Source organism: Gordionus sp. m RMFG-2023, chromosome 2 (assembly GCF_954871325.1).
Source record: "Gordionus sp. m RMFG-2023 chromosome 2, tfGorSpeb1-WG-v2, whole genome shotgun sequence".
Classification (NCBI taxonomy): Eukaryota; Metazoa; Nematomorpha; class Gordioida; order Chordodea; family Parachordodidae; genus Gordionus; species Gordionus sp. m RMFG-2023.
The window spans coordinates 42,415,326-42,421,325 of NC_088776.1; the positions used below are offsets into that span (position 1 = coordinate 42,415,326).

Here is a 6,000-nt window from a genome sequence, read left to right on the forward strand (position 1 = left end):
AATCCCATAATGTATTACTCCACTAAAAAAGTCATAAATATATCTATTTTTAAAATATTAATAATAGTAAATTTTTAGTATATTAATAAATATGTTAATTTTTTCCCAATAAATTACGTTATTAACATTCAATTTATAAATACTAATTTTTATTATATTAATATATATGGCCATTAGATAAACTCTACCTTCTTTAAATATTATCAATAAAATACTATAAGGTAAATATTTTTAATTAAAAATAATGCTTAATATTAATTTTTTAAATATATTATAAAAATAATTTATTCTAGAGCAATAAATACGTTATTATAATTTTCACAATAAATTGTTATTGCCTAATGCGCCTAATATAATATGAATCATTTTTAAATCCTAAGGGAGATGAAAGACTTACGCCAAATGGCGTATTAGCAAGAAATAAAAGTTATATTTTTTCTTATTTATACGCATTTTCCGAATCGATAAAAAAGTTACGAAAATTTAACGAATCATTTAAAATTTGTATTTATAATAAAATGGATGTATAAATAATATCGTGGACGAAATTTAGTAAACTATAAAGCAATATAAAAATTTAAAATACATAAATCTTTATATATGAGATTTTAGAATGTCACCAAAAAGTACTACCATAGTAATACCTTTTTAAAATACATAAATCTTTATATATCAGATTTTAGAATGTCACCAAAAAGTACTAGCATAATAATACCTTTTTAAAATACATAAATCTTTATATATCAGATTTTAGAATTCCACCAAAAAGTACTACCATAGTAATACCTTTTTAAAATACATAAATATTTATATATCTGATTTTAGAATGTCACCAAAAAGTACTACCATAGTAATACCTTACTTATTTCCCAATATTTAGTAAACTATAAAGCAATATAAAAATTTAAATACATAAATCTTTATATATCAGATTTTAGAATGTCACAAAAAAGTACTACCATAGTAATATCTTTTTAAAATACATAAATCTTTATATATCAGATTTTAGAATGTTACCAAAAAGTACTACCATAGTAATACCTTACTTATTTCCCTTTAGTAAACTATAAAGCAATATAAAAATTTAAATTACATAAATCTTAAGATGGCTATGAATTAGGAAATTTAGAATGATTGAGTAAAGAATAAATCTTACCTTGTGCTTCAAATTTACAAACAATTACTCATTTTTTTATTGAATTTATGTTGAAATTTATAAATTATATTGTATGTCTTATTTTAAAGGTTACCTGGGAACATTAAAGTTCTTACCTTGTGATGACTTATTCTATAAAATTGGCACACAACAATCCCTAGCAAGCTTCAAATTTACAAACAATTACTCATTTTTTTATTGAATTTGTTGAAATTTATAAATTATATCTTTTGATATTATTTTTTGAAATAAAGTTCAAAAAATAAATTTCTCTTAATGAGCTCCCATAATGTTCTTAATTAATTTACCTAAATTAATTTAATTTTAAAAATTTATGATTGGACATTTTTAATCATTTTATAAATGATTGTATTAACTTCAATAATATATTTCAATTTAATGAATAAAATTTATTTAATACTATATTTCGTGTATAAATTATAATACTATATTTAATTGCGTCATTTAATACTATTTATCGATTTAACCCTTCACTAGAAATGTTAAAAATCACTTAAACTTCAAAGGTGGGGTCTATTTTATCCCTAATGCAAAATTAATAAAAATTAGATTTAAATAAAAAATTAAATTTGTAGGCAAAATTCTCCTAAAAATAACTTAAATATTTTACCACAAAAAAAAATTAAATTTGTATACAAAATCTCCTAAAAATAACTTAAATATTTTACTACCGAAAAAATTAAATTTGTAGGCAAAATTCACCTAAAATATGCGGAATTAATAATTCCTATATTTTACCACAAAAAAAATAAATTTGTAGGAAAAATTCTCCAAAAAATAACTTAAATATTTTACCACAAAAAAAATTAAATTTGTATGCAAAATCCTCCTAAAATATAACTTAAATATGCGCAATTAATAATTCCTATATTTTACCATAAAAAATTATAGGCAAAAATAAAAAATTTAAAAAAAACCATAAAAAAAATAAAAATAATATATCCCCCCCCCCCCCCCGACAGTGTTAACACTTTATTAAAACTTATTTGGAGGCAATTTTTTTTATTTAAAAAAATGATATTCATGTTATATACTAAATTTTTTATATAGTCATTTTTGAGTTGATGATTTAAAAAAAAGAGGATTAATTCAGATTTTAAAAAAATCTCCAAATTTATTTTTAGAATGTAAAAATTGTATTAGCAAAACAAATTAATCAAAGTAAAATAATAACTGGGATGATTATATGGTGTTGGTGTTGTAATGAAATTTATATAAAAATGGTATGATTAAAAAAGATATTTTTGTAGTCTATATATCTATTTATAATATGTTAAAATAGGATAAATAAAAAAAAATATGCATAAAAGTAAGACAAATACAATCAACTAAAATACTTTTGGTAAAAAATATAAAATATCAACATATGTAATTAATCTTCAAAATCAATAACATTTACAAAATGGGATTCAGAATTGTTAATATAAATGTTTTGGTCAAATTTTTTTATATTTCCATCATCATATTTAAATGGTGGATACATTTGCCAGCAAAATGAAGCTCCATACCTAGCATACACCAATATCGGGATATTGAGAAGTGTGGCAACACTTCGCAATTCAATATCCGATGCCCATTCACCATTCTTACTTGCCTTTTCTATTATATACTGTTGCACATCATCTTCACACGTATTTTGACCTTGAGTATAATCTAATATATTTTTTATCATTACTTTTAGCAGCATCAGCAAGACCATATGTGATCTAATCAAACCATAGGAGTCTTGTTTTCCTGTTATCTTTATACTTATACATCTAATTAATTTTTAAAAAATTTAATTATTTTACTGTTTCTAAAAACCTATCAATGTTTTAAAAAAATAATATTATGAATTAATATAGGATATAATCATTAAAATTTAAGGTAAAGAAAGAAACAAAACCATATTCTATGTATATTAGTAAAAAAATACAACCAAAATTATTTTTATATTTATAAATTACCGGTAAAAACAATTCCCATCTAGCTCAATTGTTTCCAATCGTGATGGAGCAGTTAGCACCCTTCCTATATTTTGAGAGGCTTTCTTTTTTTGCTGACGCTAAATTTAAGCGAGTAGCATGATATTTCCTCCAAATATTGGTAGTTGGATTATTAAAATGTATAGATTTTAACGAGTGGCATCTATGGCTTTAAATATTAAAAAAAAATTAAATTAATCATGATATTTAAGAATTACAATTAACTGTATATAATTATAAAATTACAATTTTTGAACTTTGAGTCTGAGTATACAAAGTCTACTAAGTCCACTTGAAGATCCTTCAAAAGGTGTAAAGAAGATTTTTTATAATCTAAAAAAGTTTAAAAATTTGTCTTTATCAACAATTTACCTTTGGTATCAACTATTTTTGGGTCAACAAAGTTTTGGGAATTAAGGTCTTGTTGAAATTTTAACTTGATTTTCTTTGGATTTGTATGCCTTTTCTATATAATATACTATTAACAATAAATAAAGTCAATGTACTTTTTTGTGAATCCAATATTGTAAATCCTAATGGTCTCCCGCTTTTATTTAATTTCTTAGGTAATTGAATTTCTTTTATGATATTATTTACACATTCATTTTCTTGACTATTATAAACATCTTTTTTTTAAAAAATTATTATTTTTATTTTACTATATATTAGGATCCACGTTTGAGTATGTAAGATCCTCATTTAATACATTTGCTATACTATCATTGGAGAATATCTGACCATTATTTTCATTTGAGCTTTTATTGAAATTATTTGAGGAAATAATTGGTAATATGCCTTTCATAGCAAAATCATGTAGTTTGTCAAAAGCCTGAGCAAACCCATGTTTCAAATTAGGTGGTAATAATGATATGGTGTGAAAAAGCATATTTTGATTTTTAAAATAATTATAGTATGAAATTTGGTCATTAAAAAGGGTTTTTTTGTATTTAATCACCTTTTTGTTATTTAATATATCTATATTATTATTATTGATAAATGTCGATGGATTTTTAAAATAATTTTTGTGCCACCTTTGATGACATAATTTTTCATCGTAAAGATCACTATTATTTTTTTTCCTTTCCATAAATACATGTCTGCATGTTATAGCTTCAACTACAAATTTATACTGTGCTTTATTAAGCTTTCTTTGTCTGGGTAATGATTAGGGATGTAAATTTCCCGGGAAACTATATTTCGAGGAAATTTCCTGGGAAATTTGGGGAAAAAACGGGAAATAATGGGAAAATAGGGAAATAACGGGGAAAAAACTGGAAACTATCTTTTTTATAATACTTTACAGGTCAATATTGATTTTTTTTTATGTTTTATTGAAAATATATAGATTATAAACATTATAATTAAACAAATATAAATTATTTTCAACTAATTTGCAATTACTTTACATGTTTTATTTGAAATATTATATATAGACTAAATAATATTTAAACAATTAATTTTAAATAGTTAATTATCTTCGTTTGAAGATGAAAATGATTCCAGATCAGAGCTTGAAATTCTGGAATCCAGCAATCCTTTCCCATAAAATGTAGATTGGCTCTTATATAAACTAATTTGCGAACTTAGTCATTTTTTATTCTATTTCTAGATTTAGAATGAATATTTCCAAAGGAGGACTATATTCTTTCGGATGCACTTGTTGGTGGTACTGATAAAATTCGTATGGCTAGGGTCGATATGTATTGATTGCAACATAGACCTAATAAAATATTGAATAACACAATTTTAAGATTAGAAAAAGAGTTAAGTTATTGTTTACAGAAATATAAAAGTATTTTTTCCACCAACTCACTAGATCTGTAAATGATGCGCCTTGCCAAAGACTTGCTATATTAAAAAAATCTTCTCTTGCACGATATTTGGATAGGTTTCCTATTACTCTTGCAATATCTAAATCTAGATATCCAGAAAATCGGTTAATAATATCCAACCCCTTTGCAACTTCATTGTCTCTTTAATTAAATCCGCAAAACCTTGGGTCAAATATATGAGCAGCACAATGAATGTCCCGTCAACAAAATTTTTTCGGCTTTTGATAAACTGCTCTATTTCTAAAATCTCGCTCTGCGACAATATATTTGATATGGTTTTATAAGCGTTAAATGTCTCCCTGATATGAATAAACGCTTGAGGGACATCAGATAAATTGGCTTTATCTCCTTCCACTATCTCTATTTGCGTAAATATGACTTTAATAAAATTATATAGTTGCATTAGATCATTTAAAAACCCATCGTTATCAAGAGGAGTAAGTCTCTTATCTCGATCAGTAAATATATCAAGAATAGCCATTTCCTGTAAAATATCTTTATTTTTTAACAAGCTATTTATCATCAAAACTATACCTGCCCAACGAGTTGGGCTAGGCAACTTTAGGGAAACAATTTTTCTCTATTAACATAACTTAAAATTTCATTGGTATTTATTTATAATATAAATATACTTTTCAGACTAGCTATTTAATTTTAACAAGTATCTTCTAAAATTGTGCATATGTAAATAGGGAAATTGACATAATTCAAAAACAAAACACAATTATAATTTATGATATGAACCACAAGGAAAAAATGATTTTATAAAATCTAATAAAAATCGTATTTATTTTATCATAAGATCATTTTCAAAATTGGGAAACTGTTAATATTATAAAAATCATGTTGATTTAGGCAAAAAAACCTATTATAAAAATTGGGGAAACTATAGGGGAAATTTCCCCTGTCTTACATCCCTAGTAATGATTGGTATAAATTTTCATCTAAAATTAATCAAAAAATGCATTTTTCTTTTGTTTTAAAAACATTATTTCATACTTTTATCTTATATATATTCTATCAAAAT

General features: G+C 23.6%; 2 long non-coding RNA genes across 2 annotated transcripts; both read right to left on the minus strand.

Annotated features, from left to right (window-relative positions):
* Positions 1 to 2,362: 2,362 nt before the first annotated feature.
* On the minus strand, positions 2,363 to 3,607 carry LOC135924657 (uncharacterized). The gene is made up of 4 exons (XR_010571351.1): positions 3,514 to 3,607; positions 3,388 to 3,474; positions 3,124 to 3,310; positions 2,363 to 2,934 (listed from the first exon to the last, which is right to left on the minus strand). It is a non-coding gene; the product is annotated as an uncharacterized LOC135924657 (long non-coding RNA).
* Positions 3,608 to 4,676: 1,069 nt separating this feature from the next.
* LOC135924656 (uncharacterized) lies at positions 4,677 to 5,685 on the minus strand. Its single transcript, XR_010571350.1, has 4 exons — positions 5,606 to 5,685; positions 5,393 to 5,565; positions 4,922 to 5,351; positions 4,677 to 4,861 (listed from the first exon to the last, which is right to left on the minus strand). It is a non-coding gene; the product is annotated as an uncharacterized LOC135924656 (long non-coding RNA).
* Between the last annotated feature and the right edge of the window lie 315 nt (positions 5,686 to 6,000).